This window comes from Triturus cristatus, chromosome 2_2, assembly GCF_964204655.1.
Source record: "Triturus cristatus chromosome 2_2, aTriCri1.1, whole genome shotgun sequence".
In the NCBI taxonomy this organism is placed as follows: domain Eukaryota; kingdom Metazoa; phylum Chordata; class Amphibia; order Caudata; family Salamandridae; genus Triturus; species Triturus cristatus.
The window spans coordinates 277,570,879-277,586,165 of record NC_140582.1 but is presented as its reverse complement, the minus strand read 5'-3'; positions in this window follow the sequence as shown (position 1 = coordinate 277,586,165).

The following is a 15,287-nucleotide window of genomic DNA, read 5'->3' as shown; positions in this document are numbered from 1 at the left end:
TCCCTCCCTCTCTGTCCCCCTCTCCCTCCCTCCGTGTGTCAGCCTCCTCCCTCTGTCCATCTCCCTGTGTCTCCCTCCCTCTCTGTCCCCCTCTTCCTCCCTCTGTGTGTCAGCCTCCTCCCTCTGTCCGTCTCCCTGTGTCTCCCTCCCTCTCTGTCCCCCTCTCCCTCCCTCTGTGTGTCAGCCTCCTCCCTCTGTCCGTCTCCCTGTGTCTCCCTCCCTCTCTGTCCCCCTCGCCCTCCCTCTGTGTGTCACCCTCTGTCACCTCAGCCCAGCTTCCTGGGCACAGACTGTTAGCAGATCTTTGAACGGCCCTTGGATTGTTGATGTGAGTTTGTTTCTGATCTTCAGGCACCCATTGGGTGCAGTGTGTGTGTCTGCACTGCTGCTGTGGTGGTGTGTGCTGCCACTCTTTCACAGTGTTGGCTGTTCATTAGCTGCTGTCATGAGCAAGAACGTGCCGTCACCCCCATGTGTTGATGCAAGGCGTCCGCCATTTGCTGGCGAGTCTTTCCTGTGTGGGGACACACTGTTTGTCTGGCTGTGACCTAGGCCATATGGGCAGAGGGCATTGTTGTCTGCTTCTGAGTTGCACTATGTGATTTTTGGGGCCCACACTCCCGCCATCCGGGTTACCGTGTCTTGTGTTGGTGTTTTCTGTGGCCTGTGACTTGACTTTGTTCAGCTGGGTGCATGGGGCATGGTGGCGCTAGTGGCATGTGCGTGTTCATGGAGTGTGGTTGAGTCATGCGATAGCTTGGGGTGGTTGCGTGCCTGTTTGTGAGTTTGGTTGTGGATGACGTTCCCCCCATGTGAGGTGAGTTGTTTGTGTACTCACCCGGGTCTCGGAGTCCTTCTAATCCGTCCACTGCCACCACCGGCAGTATGGCCATCACCCTCTCCTCCCAGGGATGGTATTCTACGCGTCTGCAGGGCGGCCCTCCTCCAGTGACGTTGGCCTGGTTGTGTTCGTCCGTCATTTTGGCTCGGACCCTCCTCCGCAGATCGTACCACCTGGCTTGGCATTCATGCCTGGTCCTTCTGGTGTCCGCAACAGCATTCACAGCATCGACGATGGTCTGCCACATGGATGTTTTTTCTGTAATGGTGGTCTGTCTGACCAATGTTCCAAAGAGGTGTGGCTCAACTCTGAGGATTTCATCGACAAGGACCTCCAACTCTCGGCTAGTGAACTTTGGATTCTTGTTAGTGGGCATGGTGAGGGGTGTGGGTGTGGATGGTGGAGGGGGGGTGGGGATGGTTGTGGGTGTGTGTGTGTGGTTGTGCAGGTGTGTGTGTGAATGTGATGTGGGGGTGTTTGTGAAGGTGTGTGTGTGAAGGTGTGCAAGTGTAAGGTGTGGTAAAGCTTCTAGTATGGTGCTGTAGGTTGTCTCTGGGGTCTGGCAGCAGTGAGTCTGTTGCAAAGGCTCATGGTTTGTGTCTGTGGGCCCTTATTATTGGTCCATTTGGTGGGTGTGGCTGTGTTTGAACTTTGGGTGGGTGTGTTATAAGGAGTGGTTGTGTTTTGGGCCTCTGTTTTGGATTTTGGCAGTTGCAGGTCAGTGATTGTGTTGTTTTTGAGCTTGTTGGACATGTTTAGTGGCTTTGTGCCATTAGAATGGTGTATTCTTGTGTTGTTTTGCTTTGTCCTGGTTGTGTACGTGCGTTTTTAGCGTGTGTACGGTGTGTACTTCGGGCATTTTGTTGTACAGTGCTGTCCTTGTGTCTGGCTTGGTACGACTTGTACATGCGCGATGTTGTGTGGAGGTGCTGGTGTTGGGGCCTGGGGTACGCTCCATATGTCCGCGGGTGAGGGTACGGGTCGTACATACACGGGGGTAGGACACGTACACGGGTGTACATACACGGGTGGGGGTACGACTCGAACGTACACGGGTGTACATACACGGGGGGTAGGACACATACACGGGTGTACATACACGGGTGGGGGTACGACTCGAACGTACACGGGTGTACATACACGGGGGGGGTACGACTCGTACACGGGTGTACATACACGGGTGTACATACACGGGGGTACGACATGTACACGGGTGTACATACACGGGGGGGTACGACTTGAACGTACACGGTGTACATACACAGGGGTACGACTCGTACACGGGTGTACATACACGGGTGGGGGTACGACTCGAACGTACACGGGTGTAGATACACGGGGGGGTAGGACACGTACACGGGTGTACATACACGGGTGGGGGTATGACTCAAACGTTCACGGGTGTACATACACGGGGGGGTAGGACACGTACACGGGTGTACATACACGGGTGGGGGTACGACTCGAACGTACACGGGTGTACGTACACGGGGGGTACTACTCGTACACGGGTGTACATACACAGGGGTACGACACATACACACGTGTACATACACGGGGGGTACGACTCCAACGTACACGGGTGTACATACACGGGGGTACGACATGTACACGGGTGTACATACACGGGGGTACGACACGTACATGGGTGTACATACACGGGGGGTATGACTCGAACGTACACGGGTGTACATACACGGGGGTAGGACACGTACACGGGTGTACATACACGGGTGGGGGTACGACTCGAACGTACACGGGTGTACATACACGGGGGGGTACGACTCGAACGTACATGGGTGTACATACACGGGGGGGTACGACACGTACACGGGTGTACATACACGGGGGTACGACACGTACACGGGTGTACATACACAGGGGGTACGACTCGAACGTACACGGGTGTACATACACGGGGGTAGGACACGTACACGGGTGTACATACACGGGTGGGGGTACGACTCAAATGTACACGGGTGTACATACACGGGGGGTACGACTCGTACACGGGTGTACATACACGGGGGGTACGACACGTACACGGGTGTACATACACGGGGGGTACGACTCGAACATACACAGGTGTACATACAGGGGGGGTACGACTCGTACACGGGTGTACATACACGGGTGGGGGTATGACTCGAACGTACACGGGTGTACATACACCGGGGGTAGGACACGTACACGGGTGTACATACACGGGTGGGGGTACGACTCGAACGTACACGGGTGTACATACACGGGGATACGACTCATACACTTGTGTGCATACACGGGGGTACGACACGTACACGGGTGTACATACACGGGGGGTATGACTCGAACGTACGGGGGCTGGGGGGGTGTTCTGCGCGTATGCGGGCACATGTCTCCATGGTTGCTATGGGAGTTCGGTGCGGACGGTGTTTTTTGCATACGGTTGTAAAATCGGTTGCATGGGATGGATCGTGATTCCGCGGTCGGACTTGACTTTTCACATTTGTATGGTAAATCGTCCGGGGACGTGTCGGACACAATTTCCGACCCGAGGACGTGTGGGGAATTGTTCCCAATGCGATTCGTATGGTCTTTTTCCCATGCGAATCGTAATTGGCAGTTTGTACGGCACTTGTACGATTCGTACGGTAAAAAGACCGGATACGACTCGTACGGGCTATTTTTTTACCGGATCGTGATCGCCACCTTAGTATGAGCTATTACCTATATGAATAGATGAAGTGGTGTTTTTATAAGTGTATAGTTAAGTAACAGTAAGTATGATCCCTTGTTTGCATAAGTGAGTAGGATGACTTCATAAGTGATTAGAATGTGTGCGGGTGTGTAATGTCGATATAGGTGTATAAGTATATTTGAGAGTGTTCTATTGATCATTGACAGCATGTATGAGTGAATCTATAGGTAAGTGATTAGATGTGTGTATAGATCTAGGAATCACTGAGTGGGTGTTTAGAAACTTGTATTGGTGTGTCAATGGTTTTAAATCTGGCACTCTTTACAGTGAGTGATGAAAGGTTATACTAGTGTATGAAGAGGTGAATCTGATTGTCACGTGGATGATGTCATCAGTGATGTCATCAATGATGTAATTTGAGATGTCATCAGTGATGTCACTGACCATGTCATGAATGATGTAATATGTGACATCATCAGCAGTGGATTGCGGGCGTGCGAGATGTAGTTAGTACAACTAACTATATCGGAGGAATTTCAATGGTTTTGTTCGAGTGAAATGTCCAGCTAACTATAACACCAATAAAACCTATTGATTTTTCAGTAAATCTCAAAACGCCGATTGAGCATGGTAGAATACGACCATTCTCGGTGCCTCGAATATAGAGGCTACGAACAGTTTCTGGTAAATTTTATCTAGTTGGGTCGGCTGGTATTACTGCGGCCACCCAAATTGTAATGTCCGGGTAACATTATTGAAATTTTGGAACTAGGCCCTGAGGAAGTCTTATGGAATATTATCCTTAGACGAAACACGTGTTGGCTGTTCTTTTATGACCTGTTGAACCTGTCGAAATTGAAATAAATACTCTGTTCTGCAAAAGTCACATATGGACTTGGATTACTCTTTTGAATACTGAAGGCGCCTACGGTTTGAACAAGTCTCCTAAGGAGAAGTGTCTTGACTGTGATCACAGAGACTATAAAAAGAAGATACTGATTGGACAAGGCCCTTATTTATTAATATACTTATCTGTGATCCGTATATGATTTCTATGAATTGAAATTGAAGTTTGCTATATGTTTAGTTTGCTCAGGGAACTACAAGTGTTTTTTCACAGTGGCAATTGTTTACAATTGTAGGCAACAGCGTTGGGTGGTGGCTGTTTTGTTCCCTTTTGATGCAAGCCTTGTAATAATTTTTGTCTCTCTTTTTCACTGTCTTAATCACTAATTGTTTGCGCAGGATATACCTCACTGCCCGTCTTTTTCTCCTAACTATATCAGGGCTGAAACCCATGTTTTTTTCAGTGAATTTCAAAGGTTTTTTGAATGCTAATTCCTGCGTTCCAGGAGGTAGAGTAGATTGTCATTTTTGACAGTGTCGAATGCAGATGAGAGATCGAGCAGAATTAAAAGAAAGGCTTAATTTTAGCCAAGTAAAGTGAGAGAGTTGTCCACTATGTGAGTGATGACCGTTTCGGTGCTTTGGCCAGTGCGGAAGCCCGATTGGAATAGGTTGAGAGGCTAGAATTGCCCAATGTGTTTGCATAGTTGTTCATGAATACATTTCTCCAGATGTTTTGCCAGGGTGGGTATGTTTGTGATTGGACGGTAGTTGTTCAGGTCAATAGGGTCAGCCAAGGATTTTTTGGGAGAATTGGGAGCACTAGGCCAGCCTTCAGACAGTCCGGGATCTCAACTTGAAGAAGTGAGGCGTTGATGATCTTGGACAAAAGCGGTGCTAGTGAACCTATAATTTCTTTCAAGAATTTGGGGGGGAGGGGGGTCATTGAAGTCATTAAGGGGTTAAGGGTTGCGAGAATATTGAGGATAGTAATGCCATTGAGGGAAGTGAATTGACTCTATGAAGCATTGTTTTTGAGGGAGAGACCATGAGGCGAGGGCAGGGGTGTGGAGACAGAGGAGTCAAGAGAGGGCGAGGGATTGAGTGCAGCAGACCTTAGATCTCATTCAATTTTATTTGTCTTTTCGAGGAAGAATTCCGCAACCTCATCGCAGTTTGGTTGCGGGCAAGAGAGATGCTGAGATTGGGTAGAGGTGTTGTTGGATTGTGATTTAATGAGCCCAACAAGTTGTTTCAGGCAATTTCTGGCTCCTTTGTCAAGTTGGTATTTGAAGAAGTTGGCTTTCATCAGTCTAATGAGTTTGTTGTATCTACTTCTTTTGAATCTTAGAGTTTTTAGAAGATCCGTGGAGGGAGTGGATCTCCAATTGCGTTCAGCTAGTCTTAGGCTGTGTCTGTCCACATTTAGTCTGTCATTGAACCAAAGTTTGGAGTTTTTTATGGGAATTCCTTTTAGTTGAATGGGGGCCATATCATTCATTGATTTGATGAAGAATTTTGCAGTTTTTATGTCTCTCTAATTCTATCTGATTGGAATGATCATGGGTCACTTTGTATTTGGATAGAATACAATTGGGTTAATCACATTCATTTGAAGCGAGGAGGTGCAACTTCAGTAAATGTTTAAGTAGATATATGCCAATCCACACGAAAACTAACAGGTATTCAAACAGTAGTCGACGGATATATGAATTAACATCAAGATATGAGTTCGATAATAATTATGCTTTTATTTAGCTTCAAAACATTGAGTAAGGGGGGCGTGGTCTGGCCACGTAGGAAGATGGCCGCCTAACTGTGAGGCTATGCTCTGGGCCGGCACTCAAATGGACTGAACATCTATTTGCAGGTGTCTAAGGATGTTCTTTTGGCATTTCTGAGCAATCGGAACATTGAAGCTGTCAGCTGTGAAAATTCTGTCCTGCTAGACCATCTCTAACTGGCTTTTCTGAAGTGTGGATACATTGTGGCTTGCCGGGCCTTGCAGAATCCTAGGATCCCCGGTGCTTGCGTAACCTGAACTCCCGATGACCTCACTGCTAATTGGGCTGTGACTCCAGAGACACCGGCTGGAGGAAACATTCCCGGTCAAAAACATTTTTTCTTCATGAGGTAAACCGGCCCTTTTTATAATCATCTATAACTGAAGTGTTGTATTCTGAGGAAAAAACCAATCACAATTCACTGCTAATACAACAATTTAAAGAAATTCTGCTGTCTCATATTATTAAGTTGCCTTTTTAAGCATTTTTTCACAGTTCCTTTTCAAGCAAGAAACATTGTTTCAACACACTTCTGCCAGGCCCAGCAGTAATTTATGTTCTCTGGGTTAAGGTTAAGCTTTTTTCAACTGCTTCAGTGAAATAAGAAACATTGCTTCAACACATGGCTGCCGGGCCAAGTAATAGTTTCCTGGAGCATGTGTGACTTGTATTCCTGCTGACTCCTCTGCTAAATTTACTAACAATGGAAAATGTATTGATGAAAAAAGGCAGCTTTACTTTTGGCTAAAAGTAATCAGTGTACAGACATGTGTTAAAAAAGGAAGTGAGTTGATAGCACATTATATTCACTGCTTACCTGCTAATTGGGCTACAAGTGTTGCAGGCCTCAGTCTGGATGTAATATTCCCGGTCTCATATTTTATATATGATGAATGACAACTCCACTTGAGGCTTAACATAATCAAAGTGCAGAATTGCGCAATCTGCATTTTTTTTCTCTCACATGAGGATTATTACTGAAAGAAAGTGAGGGAAATCATTGTTGCAGTGATTTTTCCAGCATTCCCTGAAAGGTTTAATGCTGTCTGCATGTACATCAATATGCATCAATGCTATTCATATAGCGCAAACTCCTCATTTATTTTTCTTCTCACAACTTAAGTATTTCTCTCATGATAATTTTCATTACAATAAGGAGATTTTTCAGCTGCAGGTTTACTGGTTGCTTACTTTTCTAATCTACATAAAACTGCTGCGATATTTTCCTCAATGCTTTTTGACTCCAGTAGCACTTGATCATATCTTGCTTTTTGGATCGCTCTACTTGAAGGGTTGTTTGTCTGCAGTTTTAAATATTCCCCGACATTTGAAGTTAGAAGTGAATGTCTAATAACAAGAGTGGAAACACACCTTCTCATTCACTTTTATTTGCTGATGTATTAAAACAACCACGCAAGATGTCTGGAAAAAACTCCACTGCATCAACTTCAAATAAGGCACATAATACTTCCTTGGCGGTATCCAATGCTGCCATGGATCGTCTTTTCCAAGAAATTTCAACAATCAGCTATCGGCTAACAGACATGGATATAAACATTTCATCTCTTACCTCAGAAACTAAATCAATACGAGCTGACATAGCACTATTCCATGCTAAAACAGAGGGTCTTGATCAACGTTTGACAATTGTTGAAAATAAAATCGCATCAACGCAGTCTAGAGATGAAGAACTTCCTTTTCTGCGTAGTAAGTTAGTGGATTTAGAAGACCGCAGCAGAAGAGACAATATTCGTTTTTTTGGATTTCCAGAAAAAATTGAAGGCCAGAATACCAGAGCCTTTTTGTGTGATGTACTCCCTAAATTAGTTGGCATACAGTTCGATCCACCGCTTGAGATCCAGAGACCACATCGATTAGGTCATCCACGGCACGGTAAAGACACACGTCCAAGATCCCTTATTGCTTGTTTCCTAAGGCATGAGCAAGTTCGACAACTACTGATAGCAGCACGTACTCAGGGTTCCTACTCTTATGACGGTTATGAAATACGATTGGCAGCTGATTTTTCCCGTGACACCAATGAAAGAAGGAAAGCGTTTCTCTCCATGAGACCTCAATTGAGGAAATTAGACATTAAGTATGGTTTGTTTGATCCAGCACGCTTTCGAGTCTCTAAGAATGGGGACACCAGAGACTTCTACAATCCAGATGAATTACAACGTTTTTTGGTTGACATGACATCTCAAGACATGGACACGCAGTCTGCTCCTACCCCTGCTCCTTCTCGGAATCCTCAAGCTATTTCCACATCTGTGGATGACATGCGTCGCAATCTACATGAATCCCGTCAAAGAGGCAGAGAATTTGAATGGTCTATTCGCAGTCAAGATGATACATCTTCCGCCTTAAACACTGTCTCCACCTTAACTCAGGAACAACGTCGAGATAAGTCCTGTTCTCCTCTAAAGTCTGCCTCTAATGAGAAAAAATTTTGATGTCATGGCTCCTATATAACTTATTTAGCCATAGGTTGCAGGTACTTTTGCTTTTGTCTCTCTAATTGATAGATATAGATGATCTCTGTGCTGTTTTACTGGTTAAATTCTCTTGTCCTTTTGGAATGTTCTATTTATTTTCCTGTATTCATGAATAGATAGTCACAACTCTGTAGCATTTTACATATATTAGTCATCAAAATGTCTCAGTATTAACTTTTCATGCTTATTTCTTATTAGGGCTATTATTTAGGTTATGGATTTTGATTATTCACTACTATTATATTTCTTGATGATGTCCTTTATAGGTTATTAGTGCATGATTTATCTATCACATGCAATATAGTTATTTTATCTATGATGACTATTTGACCTATTCTTAGATATTTATTTATTTATTTTATTTATTTATCAATATTTAGTTTACTATGACTTAAATCTTCTAATATATTTTCAAAATGTTATAATATAAATGTTATGCTCTCTTAGTATGCTATCCTTTAAAGGGCAGATTGTATATCCCTTTATATTCCTTACCAGCTTAGTTCATATTTTCTAGTTTTTACTTTATTTTATTCTTTCAGGGTTTTCTTTCCTAGCTTCTCATATCAATGTTATTGGCCACTTTAAAAAAATGTTCCTTCTTTTTTCTCTCTTTAAATGTTCTAGCCCTGGATTTTCCTTATTAATGGAGTCCCGGCCCAGAGCGGTGCTATAGTGCGCCCAGACCCGCGGTTAAAAGTCTATTGTTATTCTATTATACACTTTCTATTATTCTTTTGTAGTCTATAAATCTTTCTTTATTTGCTTTCTATACTTTATCTTTATTTATCTTTCTTATTGGTGGCTTTTTTCCTTTCCTCTTCTATATCCATTTCCATCACATCTTTTTGCAAGTCTCTCTCTTTTTTTTTTTTAATTTTATTTTATTTATTTATTTTTATTTCTAACATGGTCCTTGCTCATGATTTATTTGCTATATCCTGGAATGTCAATGGATTAACACACTATATCAAACGGAAGAAGGTTCTTTCATATTTACAATCTAAAAAGGTGGATGTGGCTCTTCTTCAAGAGACTCATCTAAATACACTCGAGTCTGAAAAACTTCGTAGAGATTGGGTGGGTAAAGTTATCCACAGTAGTATCAGCAATGGGTCTTCTTCAGAAGCAGGCCCTACTCGAAAATGTGGGGTAGCAATCCTTATCAGAAAAACATCACCAGTTTGTGTACTTAAAACATGGGAAGACTCACAAGGCAGATATGTTTTTGCAAAAATGTGCATTGGTAATATTCATATATGTGTGGGTTCAGTTTATGCTCCTACTGGTGCTAAAAAAGATTTCTTTCTACGTTTGAATCATTTGCTGTCGGAGATTGATGCCTCACAATACATCATCGGAGGCGATTGGAACCTGGTGAGAGATCCAGTTTTGGACAAAACTGGACCTCTTGATAAGAATAATGCAGCGGACAGAGCCCTTATGAATGATATCATTGCAGACAACGGCCTTATAGATCATTGGCGCTTATCACACCCAAATGATGTTGAATATACATTCACATCTCCCTCCCATGGCACCTTATCAAGATTGGATTACTTTTTAATTTCTCAAAGAACGGTCCAATCAATCCAAGATTCTTGTATTTTGGAGGCATCCATCTCTGATCATTCTCCGGTCCTCTTGTGCCTACAGACTGGGACACCCAAACCAGGTCGTAAACCCTGGAGAATGAACATCCAACGTCATAAAACACCCCTTGGTAAAAAACAATTGCAAGAACATCTTCATGATTATCTCACATTTAATCAAAATTCAGTGGATTCTCACAGGGTCATATGGGCTGCTGCTAAAGCTGATATTCGTGGTAGACTTATGCGAGATGCAGCCCAGTTCAACAAACAAAACATTGCTAAACAAAATCAATTGGAACAAGACATTACCAATTCCACACGTTTATATACTAAAAGCCCTACTTTACAAAATCGAAAATTACTGGAACAATCACGCATGGCATTAAATTCTCTTTTCACCTCCAAGGCGGAATATGCCTTACAAAAAATGAAAGGAAGACATTATGAACAGGGTGAAAAAGCGGGTAGACTTCTAGCAGCACAATTGAAGCAAAGAGAGGTTGCTATGGCTATCCCTGCTTTACAATCCTCTAAGGGTTCCATGTTAACATGTCCTCAGGATATTGCTAATGAATTTGCCACATGCTATAAATCTTTATCCACTCCAGACGCCAATATAGATCAGGGTAAAATGTTGTCTTTTTTAAATGGATTAGAACTACCATCTCTTTCTGATGAAGATAGATCCATACTGGATGAAGACATTAGTAAAGAAGAGATTTCTCGCGCTATCCTTAAACTTCCTTATCACAAAGCACCAGGAGAGGATGGTTTTCCAGCAGAATTTTATTGCTGGTCCGGAGATAAAATTATAGACTGTTTGCATGCGGCATTTCAAGAAGCCGAACGTACTTCCACCTTAGGTTATATATCTAATAAAGCAGCAATAGCAGTTTTACCAAAACCAGGAAAAGATCCACTTCTTTGTAGCAGTTATCGTCCCATTTCACTTCTTAACTGTGACATTAAAATTCTAGCTAGTATTCTTGCTTCTCGTCTGCGCAGAGTTATTCCCTCTCTCATTCATAATACCCAGGTGGGCTTTGTACCTGGTCGATCTTCCAGAAATCATTTACGCTCCCTAGCTCACACTCTGCATACTGCTAAATCTTTACAGGATGATGCTTTGGCATTATCATTAGACGCTGAAAAGGCATTTGATAGAGTGGAGTGGGATTATTTATTCCTAATCTTAGAAAAATTTGGTTTGGGAGAACAATTTATAAGAAAGATTAAATTGTTATATGAACAACCCACTGCACTGGTCAATTGTGGAGGATTTACTTCCGATACTTTTACTATACAGCGAGGCACCCGCCAGGGATGCCCCCTCTCCCCGCTTTTATTTTTATTAGCCATTGAATCTTTAGCGGCCGCTATTCGGCAATCTTTCAATGTGGTTGGTATTTCCTTACCGGTGGGTGAATCTAAACTTTATCTATATGCGGATGATATACTGCTCACTATTACTGATTTAAACAGATCTTTACCATCGTTACTTCAAATTATAGAGGCATTTTCTTCTTTTTCTGGGTATAAAATAAATTGGGATAAGAGTGAAGCACTTCCCATTTCAGATGGCACCTCAAGGGATGTGATACAGGGATATCCATTTCATTGGCAACCTTCTCGGTTAAAATATTTAGGTATCTTGGTAAATAAGGGATTGGATGCCATGGTATCAGATAATTTAGGGCCTTTAATCATTCAGATGCAACGAGATTTTGATAAATGGAAAGCGCTGGGTCTGTCTATATGGGGTAGAGTTCAAACGGTGAAGATGGTTACGTTACCGGGCTTTCTTTATATTCTTGGTATGCTTCCTCTTCATGTTCCCTTATCCACATTGCGCCTTATAGATTCCAAAATTAAATCTTTCATATGGGGTTCTATTAAACCTCATCTGGCTATACATAAATTAAATGCTCATCATTCGTATGGTGGTCTCAGTCTTCCCTCCGTTGAACATTATACCATTGCCTTGCATTTATCACAGCTCTCATACATGCTCCAAGATAATTTAAATACACCACATTGGGTCCATGTTGAGCGACATCTTCTCTCTGCAACAAATGGTCTTGCAGTTTTATATGGATCTGGTTCAAGCCGAATAGATCCACGTAACCCCCTATTGTCTGCAATGCGTAAGATATGGCAAAGAGCGCATCGTATGTTGGGCATTAATTCTCGTTTACATGTAAAGGCTCCTATATGGAACAACTCCGGAATACGCATTAAAGGTAGAAGCTTTCTATGGCCTCAATGGAAATCGGCAGGCATTCTCACACTAGACCAAATTCTCCATGACGGGGATCTTAAACCTCTATCACAGTTAACGGATGAATTCAACTTACCCCCGCTGCAGCATGCCAAATACGATCAACTTAGAAAATCTCTTCTCAAAGCTCTTGGTGCCACACCTTGGTCATTATCTATATCACCAATAGTGTTTTATTTACAAATTTGGGGCAAACAGAAAGGTGTCATTTCAGGTCTCTACAAAACAATTACATCTCAATTATTTTCACACCCATTCTCCTGCGATCTCGGACATAAATGCCAAACACGTTTACAGACTTCTTTTTCAGATATGGAATGGATGAATATACTAGATGGTTTGGATAAGGGAGCTCGAGAAGCTCGTTTAAAGTTTTGCTTATTTAAAATTCTACATGACTGGCATTGGTCTCTGGTTAGATTATATAAGGCAGGCTTGTTACCACATTCCAATTGTTGGAGATGTAATGCTTCTGGATGTGATATTGTTCATATTCTGTGCACGTGTCCATTGGTTAAACATTATTGGTCTTACATAGGTCAGACCTTGCATAAGTCTACCTCACTGTATTTACCCCTCTCCACAGCTAATATTATATTACATGATTTCAGAAATGTTCCCACTCTTTCTAAACCACAATCTCGTTTCCTACATACCGTGCTTGCAACTGCTAAAAGTCCAGCTCGTCATGAGGCATTCCCTAGGGAATCCCTCTGGTGCGGGCACCAGAGGGATTCCCTTTAAACCGAAATAGCCTCGGGAGCTGGGGAAGAGCTTCCCCAGCTCCCGAGGCCCCCCCCCCCTTTCACTGTAATGACGAAATGCATGCACGTCGCGCCGACGTCATTACAGTGAAACTGAAACTGAAATGAGCCTCTTGGCTCATTTCAGGTTTCACTTTGTACGTGCTCAGGGGGCTATCTCAGCCCCCTGAGCACGTAGAAAGATGGGAGAGGTATCGTTGGAAAGGGGAGCATCTCCCCTTTCCAGTGGATCCCTGCTTGGGGATCACCACAGGAGGTCGATCCCCAAGCAGGGATCCACCCTCTAGACACCAGGGAGGGGTGAGCGGCCCCTTGGGCAAGGGCCTTTGTGCCCCCCAAATAATTTTGGGCACATTTAGTCTTTTTGCTCCCCCTGGGGGGCAGATGGGGGCAGTAGCCCCCATCTGCCCCCCGGGGGGGCAAAAAGCCCACTAGACACCAGGGAATTTTTTTGACAATAAAAATAGGGGTGGGGGCTGCCCAACACGGGCAGGCCCATGCACCCACCCCACCCCCAAATTATCACAGTCTTTCTGCCCCCCCAGGGGGCAGATGGGGCATTGGCCCCTAATCTGCTCCTTCGGGGGGGCAGAAAGCCCACTATACACCAGAGATTTATTTTCAGTTTTTTTTAGGGTGGGGGCTGCCCGAAATGGCCACGTCAATGCCCCCACCCACCCACCACCATTACAGCCTTTCTGCCCCCCCTGGGGGGCAGATGGGGCATTGGCCCCCAATCTGCCCCCCCCCTGGGGTCAAAAAGACCACTAGACACCAGGGAAATGTAAAAAAAAAAAATAAGGGTGGGGGCTGCCCAAAACGGGCAGGCCCATGCCCCCACCCCACCCCCCAATTATCACGGTCTTTCTGCCCCCCAGGTGGGCAGATGGGGCATTGGCCCCTAATCTGCCCCTTCGGGGGGCAGAAAGCCCACTATACACCAGAGATTTATTTTCAGTTTTTTTTAGGGTGGGGGCTGCCCGAAATGGCCACATCAATGCCCCCACCCACCCACCACCATTACAGCCTTTCTGCCCCCCCTGGGGGGCAGATGGGCCATTGGCCTCCAATCTGCCCCCCGGGGGGGGGCAAAAAGAACACTAGACACCAGGGAATTGTAAAAAAAAAAAAAATAGTGGTGTGGGCTGCCCCATGCCGCCACCCCACCCCCCAATTATTACAGTCTTTCTGCCAACTAAACACCAGGGATTTTTTTGGCGCAATTGTTTCTAAGGTTTGGGCTGCCCGAAACGGGCACGCCAATGTCCCCACCCTCCCCCCCACAAAAATGACAGTCTTTCTATCCCCCAGGAGGCAGATGGGAGCTGTAGCCCCCAATCTGGTCCTCCCTGGGGGCGCAGAATGCCCACTAGAAACCATGGATTTTTTTGTTTTATTAGTGATGGGGTAGGGGCTCCCCAAAATGGGCATGACAATACCCCACCCCCAGAGAAATTCCAGTCTTTCTGCCACCCCGGGAGGGCAGATGGTGGCAGTGGCCCCTGATCTGCCCCCTGGGGGGGAGCAGAAAGCCCACTAGGCGCCAGCGAGTACGTAGGCTTTTTTTATGCGTGGGGGCTGCCCAAAATGGTCATACCAGTGCCCCCACCCCCACAAAAAATAGCCACAGTCTTTCTGCCCCTTTAGGGGCATAGCAGGATGAAACCCCCTTCCCCGATTCCCCCCAGGGCGGCAGAAAGGCCACTGGGCTCCGGATTTTTTTTAGCAATGTGCATACCTGTGGATTTTGGGCCCTAGCGCAGTTGGCACGTAGGCAAACCTAGCAAACCTGTACATTCTTTAAAACTAGACACCGAGGGGAATCCTGGATGGGGTGACTTCACTGGCTCTCACCAGGTTCTGTTACCCAGAATCCATTGCAAACCTAAAAATGTGTCCAAAATAACACATTTTCCTCACATTTCTGTGGTGGAAAGTTCTGGAATCTGCGTGGGTCCACAAAATTCCACCCACCCTGCGTTCCCCAAAGTCTTCAGAGAAAAA